Genomic DNA, 12016 nt, shown 5'->3' with positions numbered 1-12016 from the left:
AAACCCCACTGAGCTGATGATAAGGATTTTGAGAAAGTAGCTAGGAATAGAGTAGCACTGGAAACTGCATGCATATTTCTGTGTCATAATTAGATTTATAATAACTAAAGAGTTCCCAGATAGCCCATGTGGCCAGTAATATCTACTGTGTTATTATGGGATGAAAACCTCACCAGGAACTGCCTAATTCTGTACTTTATATCAGTATTTTAAAAGTCTTAAACCAATCCTCACACCAATGGCTGGTTTTATAAGACTGAATTTTACTTGAAGCCATTTTTATAAGAAATAGAGCAACCTTAGAAAACATCTACATAGCTAGTTAGTTGCAGAATTTATATTAGAAACGAGGTTTCCTTATTCCCAGCCTGGTACACTAAGTATCATGACACATTGCCCTCTTCGTGGTTGTTTTTAAACTAGAGAATCCTAGGAAGGGCAGTAGTATTACAGAAATTTTTGTTGCCTGTAAGGAGATGCTTAGCTATCAGTTTAAATACACAGCACAGATAACCCTGTCCAGCCCACTTCCATAAACAACTCCAAAGTCTTGGAAGGTTTTTCAAAACTTTATATAAGCTCAGTAAGTAAAAGCTATTGCTGCTGCATCTGTTGGTCATAAGACATCTTTCACTATACACAACACAGGCACCAGCACTGTTCATGATGGTGCGTCACATATTTATCACTAAGCAGAATAGGAAGGCTAAGTGCAATCCATTACTATTGCTGGAAGGATAAAGGCCTAACAGATGAGCAACTTGGGTTGTTAGAATAAGGTCACCCAAAAAAAGACTAAAAGGTCATCCTTATAGATATAGGGCACATCGATTATCTCCTGCTTTAATGCTCTGATTATATCTAATCCAGAGATTGCAAAGAAGCAGGCTATGTGCTTGTGTCTCTAAGTACGTTTGTGAGAAAAAAGGCACCTCTTCTCCCAGGCAAGCCCAGCCCCCTTTATTGAGAAGTCTGAATACATGTGCAGTCTTCCCCCACTCTGTCTTGACCAAATAGTTCTACCCACAAAATGCTTTTAAAAAATGGTTGTTATAAAATTCAGAGTTCTGGTTTCTCCTGAAGAATGAGTAGCTGACATTATTGGAGATGAGTCCCATAAAGCGACTATCATATAGATTGAACATCGTGTGGATGGTCCCCTTATTTTTACCAATACACATGGGAAAAATCAATGTAAAAAGTCTCCCAGCCCTTGTCCTCCTACTTCACATCTGCAAATACAGTTACTGTTGCTCTCTATTTTACCTGTGACATGGAGAGTTTGGTTTGGAATCTGGAAACTATCATTTATCAGAAACACTTTAATGTCCAAACCAATAAATTAGGAATGTAGCATTATGGCATGCTTTAACTTTACCACCTTAACATTTTTCTAGAAGATAAGGGGGTTCTTTGTAATCTTGTGTTTATGCAAATCATTTTCCAAATGGATTCACAACTGTACTCCTTCCTTAAAGGATATTTGACATATAGGATAGATAACATCCTAATTTTATGTTCTGAGCAGCATCCAGTGAATTGTTTAAGAAATGCCGTATTACTGCTTCTGGGGGGAACCATTATTTGATTCTATTGCAAGGCAAGATAGGAAGCTCCTCTCTTTTGATAAGTTGGTTCCATTGGTTTAGCAAGTTTATATGACTCAACTCTGTCATCTTCTGAACACAGACCAGCATACTGTACATACTACACACCCAAATTTCTTGCTGTTACATGACCTAAATCATGTGACAGAGGAACCAAAATATATTTTTCTAGTTTACTAACAAGGTGTTCTTGTGATCTGAAAGTACACAGTTTGCTGAGACTTGTTTGTTTAATGAGTAACCCCTAGATTGTGTTTGGTGAGGGTTTGAAAAGCAGGAGAAGGAGTTTTTCAGTTATTAGCCATGTTCACAGAGGTAAATGTTTCAAATCCAAGTGTCTTTTTGAGAATATGTTTGCCAGCCAGAGTACTTTCCATTATATCAAATATTTCAAAATTGGCCTGGTGCCTACAGTGGCTTAACACAAACATTTAATTTACCTACTGAGCTGGCTGATTTTTAAATGTTTCCACTCAAATTATTTTTCAAGCTGTTTTTGAAGCTCACAGGAAAACTGGTCTAGGTGTTTTGGAATAATGTTGCAAATTTTATTTGTATTTATAACAAGACAAAACTACAATACTTTATGTTTTCTTGTGCCACCTGGAATGATAATGACTTTCAAACAGGAAGACAAACATAAATAGATAATTAAAAATAGAAATCTAAGGTTGTAACATTTAGTTGCTTTAAATAAATCTCTGGGTTCAAATAATTTATATCTTAGACTATGTAGAAAATTTGCCTTTGGGAAATTATGGAGACAGGTGGATTCCAGGAAGAGACAACTATTTTACGCTAAACACAGGAGTGGTTATTAAATTGATACTTTTTGAGCCCTTATGGAGAAATTAGTAATCCTTGAATAAGCATGTCTTTTCTAGAAGCAAGAAATGCCAAATAAACTACTTGTTTTGATATGTGTTCTAGATTATAGGTAAAGGGGGATGTTAATCAAGGCATATGCTAAGTATTTGATGTCAAGATGAAATAATATTTTTGAACTATTATATCTGTGTGTATGAGTGTGTGTCTATATTTAAATCATTTTTGGAGATATTTGTCCAGCATCCAACCAACTTACCTCAAATATTTGATTGCTCAGGTGCTGGTCTCTTCTAACCTAGCAATATGATAATGAAAATGGACAAAATTGTCCAAAAGCCATCATAAAACTTCCATTTCTATTTATATAATTCTAATGGAGAAATGCCCTGAAGAAAAAATAGAGCAGAATGAGAGCTGGAGTGTTGATTTATATAAAGTGATCAAAAGAAGCCACTGGGGGAAAAAATGACCTTTTAACATGTTGTGTGTTTCACGTAATAAAATCACTGGACTAGGATTAAACCACTGGCCGAGTGAAAATACAACAATTGAAGCCATTTGAAAGTTGAATATCACAGAGCGTTATTTCTGATTTTCAAATTTTAAAATTGAGTAAAGTATTTGTTTTATTTAAATGTGGAACTTTTAACTACAAAGGGCAATTCTGAATAAAGCCTGAATCTCCATTTTAAGAAGAGTTGTTGGGGAATGTCACCTAGAAAGAAATCGGTTATGACTACAGGAAGGAGGACAGTTGACAGAGGGGCTTTATCTGATCACACCCTAAGGAAAGAATTGAGGTTAAGAGAGGTTAAATTCCTAATGCTCTGCACTGGTGACCACACAATAAACTAGGGAAGAAATAGAAAAACTAAAGTATGTTTCAAGGAGGTGTAAAAGGGTTACAAGAACCCTGAAAAGTAAAGCTTGAGTGTGTGGAAATAATATCTGAGCAGACTCAGTGGAAGCAGGAGTTAGAAAAATCTAAGACACACGGAAATCCACTGCTTAAATATTCTGTGTAACAAGAAATATAATTGAGACAGCGGGCTACAACTAAATGTAAGATTTTCTAAAACACAGGACATAGTAAGGAATCTTGGTGCTAAGTAGGGTGAGGAAGGGTTATTGGAATGGAGTGATTGACCATATACATAGGCTGTGCCAGGGCACCAGGACCTAGCTATGAACTTGCACAACTCTAAGGGTGAATGCCTCAAATTTTTGCCCTAGTGTTTCTCTTGCTTCATTCTAGTCCCAGCTCTACGGGGCTCAGAGAGCATCAACCTCCTTATCCCTCCCCACTGCCTCTTTTTTTTTTTTATCCTCACCTGAGGACATTTTTCCATTTTTTGTTCAGATAGAGTGGGAGGGAGAGAGAGAGAGAGAAACATCGATGTGAAAGGGACACATTGAGTGGCCGCCACCCGCACAACCCAACCAGGGCTGGGGACAAACTGCAACCGAGGTACATGCCCTTAGCGGGAACCGAACCGGGGTCTCTCCGGACCGCAGGCCGACGCTCTAACCGCTGAGCCAAACTGGCCAGGGCCCCACTGCCTCTTTATCAATCCAAAAAAACCTTATATCTCCTTGCTTTTCCTTCCACGATTAAATATAAAATATTTAAGTGGCCAACAGTGTAATAGGTAAAAAAAAAAAAAAAAAAAAAAATCCCTATTTCTAGACTGTACCTGCTTATGATAGGAAATAGTTTAAATTTTCCAGGAATTCATCTTCAGAATAAATGATCTATCAACTCTGGAAAGCAATGGAAATTAACCTGAGAAGTGCAGGCTACTGGTTGGAGGATAGCTTGGGTCTGGAATGTTGTATAAACAACTGCAAATCACAACTAGCTGATGAAAAAGTATAGAAAGAGAAGTACCACAATGACAGAAGAGAAATGTGAGATCAGAGTCCGGGATTCCAGGCAAGGGTACGGGCTAGCAGGTGAGGCACAGCCCTCCAGAAGTCCTTACCCAATGGCATGGTCCGTGCAGAGGTGGATGGTCTGAGTGCTTTGTCATGAACCAGTCCTGAGAGGGACTGTCATTCAAAAGTTGTGGTAGGTGGATAGCATTACCCCTCAGTGCCCCTTGAGGTGTGCAGGACCCAGGACAGAGTTTCCTTGCAGTGTTGTGAAGAATTGCAAGCAGTACTGCCTAGTCAGCATGGCAGTGCTGGGCAGGGGCATCTTGATAGGGACCCATGCCCAAGTAGAGCTAACTATTTAAGACCTTAAGGTTTGATGAACAATGCTTCTTCCCCATAGCATAAATGAGTCTTGTTCTCCCATTTTCTGTTTACTTTCCTTTTCCTTTTTTTTTTAAAATTAATTAATTTATTTTTAATATTTTGTTGTTCTTGTTACAGATGTTTCTCCTTTTTTACCCCATTGACACCCTCCTCCCCATCAGCCTCCCCCCCCCCCGGCCCCGTCCCCGGCTTAGTTGTCCATGTCCATTGGTTATACATACATGCATATAAGTTCTGTGGTTTATCTCTTCCCACCTCCCCACCCCCTCTTCTGAGGGATGTCAGTCTGTGCCCTACTTCCATGTTTCTGGGTCAACCGTATTCCTCAGACTTTTATATTCATTATATTCCGTATATAAGTGAGATCATATGGTATTTGTCTTTTTCTGCTTGGCTTATTTCACTTAGGATAATACTTTCCAGGTACCTCCACGTCGTCTCAAAGGATAAGAGATCTTTCTTTCTTACAGCTGCATAGTACTCCATTGTGTATATGTACCACTGCTTTTTTATCCATTCGTATACTGATGGACACTTGGGTTGTTTCTAGATCTTAGCTATTGTAAATAGTGCTGCAATGAACATGGGGGTACATATATTCTTCCTGATTGGTGTTTCAGGCTTCTTAGGGTATATTCCTAGAAGCAGAATCACTGGGTCAAATGGAAATTCAATATTTAATTTTTTGAGGTAACACCATATTGTTTTCCATAGTGGCTGCACCAGTCTGCATTCCCACCAGCAGTGTACTAGAGTCCCCTTTTCTCCACACCCTCGCCAACACGTGTTGTGTGATGATTTCTTGATGGCGGCCATTCTGGCAGGTGTGAGGTGATACCTTATTGTTGTTTTAATTTGCATTTCTCTGATGATTAGTGATGATGAGCATTTCTTCATATGTCTCTTGGCCATTTGTATGTCCTGTTTGGAGAGGTGTCTATTTAGTTCCTCTGCCCACTTTTTAATTGGGTTCTTTGTCTTTCTTTTGTTGAGTTGTATGAGAACTCTCTATATTTTGGAAATTAACCCCTTATCTGATATATCATTGGCAATGATGTTCTCCCATACAGTGCATTGCCTTTCCATTTTTGATGATTGTTTCTTTTGCTGTGCAGAAGCTTTTTAGTTTGATGTAGTCCCATGTGTTCATTTTTTCCTTTGTTTCTGTTGCCTTAGGTGATGTATCAGTGAAAATTCTGCTGCGTACGATGTACGAAATTTTGATGCCTACATTTTCTTCTAGGATTTTTATGGATTCACGAGTCACATTTAAGTCTTTTATCCATTTTGAGTTTGTTCTTGTGTATGGTGTAAGTTGATGGTCTAGTTTCATTTTTTTTGCATGTAGCTGTCCAATTTTCCCAGCACCGTTTATTAAAGAGGCTGTCTTTACTCCACTGTATGCTCTTGCCACCTTTGTCAAATATTAATTGAGCGTATTGCCTTGGTCCATTTCTGGGTTCTCAGTTCTGTTCCACTGATCTATATGCCTGTTCTTGTGCCAGTACCAGGCTGTTTTGATTACAGTCGCTTTGTAGTATAACCTGATATCTGGTATTGTGATCCCACCTGCTTTGTCCTTCTTTTTCAAAATTACTGTGGCTATTCGGGGACTTTTTTGGTTCCATATGAACTTTTGAAGTATTTGTTCTAGTTCTGTGAAATATGTCGTTGGTATTTTGATGGGGATTGAATTGAATCTATAGATTGCTTTGGGTAATATGGACATTTTAATGATGTTAATTCTTCCAATTCATGAACAAGGTATGTGCTTCCACTGTTTTATATCTTCCTCTATTTCCTTTCTCAATGTCCTGTAGTTTTCTGCCAATAGATCCTTTACTTCTTTGGTTAAGTTTATTCCTAGGTATCTTAATTTTTTTGCTGCAATGGTAAATGGGACTGTTTTTTCAGTTTTTCTTTCTGTGAGTTCATCATTGGTGTATACCAATGCTGTCGATTTCTTGACATTAATTTTGTATCCTGCTACATTGCCAAATTCATTTATTAAGTCTAGTAGATTTTTGATAGAATCTTTAGGGTTTTCTATGTATAATATCATGTCATCTGCAAATAATGACAGTTTCACTTCCTCCTTTCCAATTTGGATCCCTTTTATTTTTTCCTCCTGTCTGATTGCTGTGGCTAAGACTTCCAATACTATGTTAAATAAGAGTGGCGGAAGTGGACATCCCTGTCTTGTTCCTGTTCTTAATGGAAATGTTTTTAGTTTCTGCCCATTGAGTATGATGTTGGCTGTAGGTCTTTCATATGTGGCCTTTATTATGTCAAGATATGATCCCTCTATTCCCACATTGCTCAGCGTTTTTATCAGAAATGGATGCTGGATTTTGTCGAATGGTTTTTCAGCGTCTATCGATATGATCATGTGGTTTTTATTCTTCATTTTGTTTATGTGGTGTATCACATTTATTGATATGTGAATATTGTACCAGCCTTGCATCCCTGGAATGAATCCCACTTGGTCATGGTGAATAATTTTTTTGATGTATTGCTGGATCCGATTTGCTAGTATTTTGTTCAGGATTTTGGCGTCTATGTTCATCAGGGATATTGGCCTGTAGTTTTCTTTCTTTGTAGTGTCTTTTTTCGGTTTTGGAATTAGAATTATGCCTGGCCTCATAGAACGAGTTTGGAAGTCTTCCTTCTTCTTGAATTTTTTGAAATAGTTTGTGGAGAATGGGTGTTAATTCTTTTTTGAATGGTTGGTAAAACTTCCCGTGAAGCCATCTGGGCCTGGGCTTTTGTTTGGTGGGAGAGTCTTGATTACGTCTTCAATTTCCTTAGTTGTTATTTGTCTGTTCAAGTTTTCTATCTCTTCCCAGTTTTGGGAGACTGTGTGTTTCTGGAAATTTGTCCATTTCGCTTAGATTGTCAAACTTGTTGCCATATAGTTGTTCATAGTAGCTGTTAACAATCTTTTGTATTTCTGTGGTGTTGGTTGTTATTTCTCCTCTTTCATTTCTGATTTTGTGTATTTGGGTTCTCTCCCTTTGTTTCTTGGTGAGTCTAGCTAAGGGTCCATCAATCTTGTTTATCTTTTCGAAAAACCAGCTCTTTGTTTCATTGATCCTTTGAATTGTTTTTTTTGGTCTCTATGTCATTTATTTCTGCTCTGATCTTTACAATTTCCTTCCTTCTACTTGCTCTGGGGTTTTCTTTTTGTTTGCTTTCTAATTCTTTAAGTTCTGAGGTTAGACAGTCAATTAGAAATTTTTCTTGTTTCTTGAGGTCGGCCTGTAGTGCTATGAACTTCCCTCTCAGAACTGCTTTCGCTGCATCTAATAGATTTTGTGTTGTTGTGTGTTCATTTTCATTGGTTTCCAGGAAGTTTTTAATTTCTTCTTTGATCTCCTCGGTAACCCATTCATTGTTTAATAACATGCTATTTAGCCTCCATGTGTTCAAATGTCTTTGCATGTTCTTGTTGCAGTTGATTTCTAGTTTCATGCCATTGTGATCTGAGAAGATGCTTGATATAATTTCAATCTTCTTGAACTTGTAGAGATTTAGTTTGTGTCCTATCATGTGGTCTATCTTTGAGAATGTCCCATGTGCACTTGAGAAGAATGTGAATTCTGTAGTTTTGGGGTGTAATTCTCTGTAGATATCTATTAAATTCATTTGGCCTAGTGCTTCATTTAGAGTCTCTGTTTCCTTGCTAATTTTTTGTCTAGAGGATCTATCCAGTGCTGTCAATGGGGTGTTGAAGTCCCCTGCTATGATTGTATTGCTGTCGATTTCTCCTCGGAAATCCTCCAGAAGATTTTTAATATATTTTGGTGCTCCTATATTGGGTGCCTATATGTTTATCAAGGTTATATCTTCCTGTTGGATAGATCCTTTCAATATTATGTAGTGGCCTTCTTTGTCTCTAGTTATAGCCTTCATTTTGAAATCTATTTTATCAGATATGAGTATTGCTACCTCTGCTTTTTTTGCTTTCTATTTGCTTGGAAAATTTTTTTCCATCCCTTCACTTTCAACCTATGTGAGTCTTTTGTTGTGAGGTGGGTCTCTTGTAAACAACCTATATTGATTGAGTCATGTTTTCTTATCCAATCAGCTACTCTCTGTCTTTTTATCGGAGCATTCAGTCCATTTTCATTTAAGGTGATTATTGATATGTACTTGTTTATTGCCATTTTTGTTTCGTGTGGTTATATTTTTCTTCCTATTTCTTCTACTAATTACAGTAGTCCTTTTAACATTTCTTGCAATGCTAGTTTGGTGCTAATGTATTCCCTTAGCCTTTTTTTTTTGTCTGGGAAGCTCCTTTTTTTTTATTTTTTTTTTTATCCTCACCTGAGGACATTTTCAATATTTTGTTCAGATAGAGTGGGAGGGAGAGAGAGAGAAACATCAATGTGAAAGGGACACATTGAGTCGCCGCCACCCACATGACCCAACCAGGGCCGGGGACAAACTGCAATCGAGGTATGTGCCCTTAGCAGGAATCGAACACGGGTCTCTCCAGACCGCAGGCCGACGCTCTAACCGCTGAGCCAAATCGGCCAGGGTTGTCTGGGAAGCTCTTTATTTGACCTTCTATTTTGAATGATAGCCTTGCTGGGTAGAGTAGTCTTGGATTCAGATCCTTGTTTTTCATGACCTTGATTACTTCATGCCATTCCCTTCTGGCCTGTAGTGTTTCTTGTAAGAAGTCAGCTGAGAACTTTATGGGGTTTCCTTTGTAGGTAACCTGTTGCTTACCTCTTGCTGCTTTTAGGATTCTCTCTTTGTCTTTAATTTTTGGCATTTTAATTACTATGTGTCTTGGTGTGGGCCTTTATGGGTTCTTCTTACATGGGGCTCTCTGTGCTTCTTAAACTTGAATGCCTTCTTCCTTCACCAAATTAGGGAATTTTTCTCTCACTATTTCTTTAAATATATTTTCTAACCCTTGTTCATTTTCTTCTTCTTCAGGGACTGCTATGATGCAAATATTATTATGTTTCCAGTTGTCCCCCAGTTTTCTTAAGCTGTCTTCCTGTTTTTTCATTGTTTTTTCCTTTTCGTTTTCTGATAGGTTGATTTTTTCTACCCTGTCTTCTAATTCACCGATCTGGTCCTCAGCTTCCTCTACTCTGCTGGTTAGTCCTTCCAATGTGTTCTTTATTTCTACTATGTCATTCTTTATTTCCACTTGGTTGATTTTCAATGTTTCTATATCTTTACTCATGGTGCTTATGTCCTTACTCATGCTGTTGAGCTTCCTCAAGATCATGGTTCTGAACTCTACCTCTGATAATTTGCTTAGCTGCATTTCATTGATCTCATCTTCGATTGAGTTCTCTTGTTCTTTCATTTGGGATTTATTTATTTATTTGTTTCACCATTTTGGCTATCTTAATGGGTTTGGAGCCTGCCAAATTTCCCCTGTGGGTGTTGGTGTTCTGCTGTTTGTGCCTCCCTCTACTGGGTTCTGATGAGCCTGGTTTGGCCCACGTTAAACACCACTGTCAGGTCTTACTTTCCTGGGTAGATTCGCAAGCCCCAAAATGTTGTTATCCTCTAGCTTTTTCCTGGTGGCTAGTAGTCTCAGTTACTCAGTGCCTTGGAATGTAGCCCTGGTGTTCTGCCTAAGAGGATTTTCAGAGGGTGGTATAGATGCTGGTTGTTAATGAGTCTCAATTTGCATTTCTTTGCCTCACCTGGGAAATGCGGAATCTCCGGGGGGGGGGGGGGCACCTGTGCTGCTCTTTTTCCTCACAGCTCTGGAAAGGAGCACACTGGCCACCGTCCTTTGTGGCCGCAACTCAGAAAAAACTCTGAGTGCCCTCCAAATCCCAGGTGTCCCCACAGAGTTCTAGCCCAGTCTGCCCTCCCTCTGCTGTAGTCCCCAGGTGAGTCACTGTGGGTATTTTAGAGCTCTGTCTTGGCTCTCAGGGCTTGGTCTTTATTCCCCAAGGGCTCTGCTCATGGCTAAGACTGCTGCTGTCCGTGGGCTCCCAGCCTGCCACCCTCTCACGCCTCTGCAGACCCTACCAGTGTCCCTGGTTATATGGTCCTGTCCTGCTGCTTTTCTCTTACTTTTTTTCCGAGGATTTTTCTTTATTTTATTTGTAATTTCTGTTTGGTCCTGGGAGATCATCTGCGTAGCTTCTATTCACTCCGCCTCCATTTTCACATCCTCTAAGCCTATCTTGTGCACAGCTGGGTCACACAGTCCTTTCTGGTGGCCCCGCACCCTGCAGGTCCTGCAGGTAACTGGGTCGCACAGTCCCTGCTGGGTCACGCAGGACTCTCTGATGCTTCAGCACCCCACAGGCCCCGTGGGTAACTAGATCGCACAGTTCCTGCTGGGTAGCACAGTCCTTTCTGGTGCTGCAGCACCTTGCAGGTCTTGTGGTAATTGGATGGCACAGTCCCTGGTGGGTTGCGAAGGCCTCTCTGGTGCCCCTGCACCCTGCAGTTCCCGCGGGCGGGCAGCTGTATCGCACCAGTCTCTCTAGGGCTCCGGCTTCCCACTGCTCTTGTGGGTACTGGATTGCATAGGCCTCTGTGGAGCCCCAGGTCACGCTGCTGGGGGCTGAGGAGTGCTGCTGCCCCATGGAGCTCAACTCTTGCTCAGCTTTTGCTGTAGTTTTTGGGGATGGGTGTCAGCTGCTGGTCTGTGCTTCTATTGTCTGGGGTTGGATGTCTGCTCCCCAGCCTCTGTTGTTGGGGGTATATCTGGACTCTGATCCGGCTGCTACTATGGGGGTGGTGCTGGGCTCCAGGCTGTCTGCGGCTTCCGCGACCAGCACCTTGGGAGCTCTCTACTGTGTACTGGTCTGTGTTGACACAGAGTGTCCACTGGTTCGATGGTGCTAGGTGTGCTGGTGGGCTCAGGTTGCTGGGCACTAGCCGCTCCCACTGCCTCCTCCCAGGGAAGACACTGGATCTTCCAAAATGGTGGGACCTCCCTGGGGCGCAGGGAGGAATGCCCTGAAGGGCAGCTTACTGCGATAGCCAGCTGCTCCCGTCCATAGCACAGGTACCTTCTGCTCCATGTCTCTGCACTGCTCGGGTTTGGTTGTCCACCCTCACGTCCACTCACTCTCTCACACACTCACCCTCCCTCCGGTCCTGCCCGCTGCCATCTTGTCCTTTTCCTTTTTCTTCTTCAGTATTTCATTCAACCTTTCCAACCTTGGCCTTTGCTTATATCATACTCCCAGTTCGAATGCTGAACTGTGTACACATCTCTCCTACCCAAATCTAAACAGGTACATCCTTGGAACTCCATGTTGAGGTCTGTCTATTCTCCAAAGCCTTGCTAATTTCTTGGATCACTCACTTGTCTGTGCTCTCAGACA

The sequence above is a fragment of the Molossus molossus genome, unplaced genomic scaffold (genome assembly GCF_014108415.1).
Source record: "Molossus molossus isolate mMolMol1 unplaced genomic scaffold, mMolMol1.p scaffold_m16_p_18, whole genome shotgun sequence".
Lineage (NCBI taxonomy): Eukaryota > Metazoa > Chordata > Mammalia > Chiroptera > Molossidae > Molossus > Molossus molossus.
The sequence above is the reverse complement of the archived record's forward strand: the minus strand, read 5'-3'. Positions refer to the sequence as shown.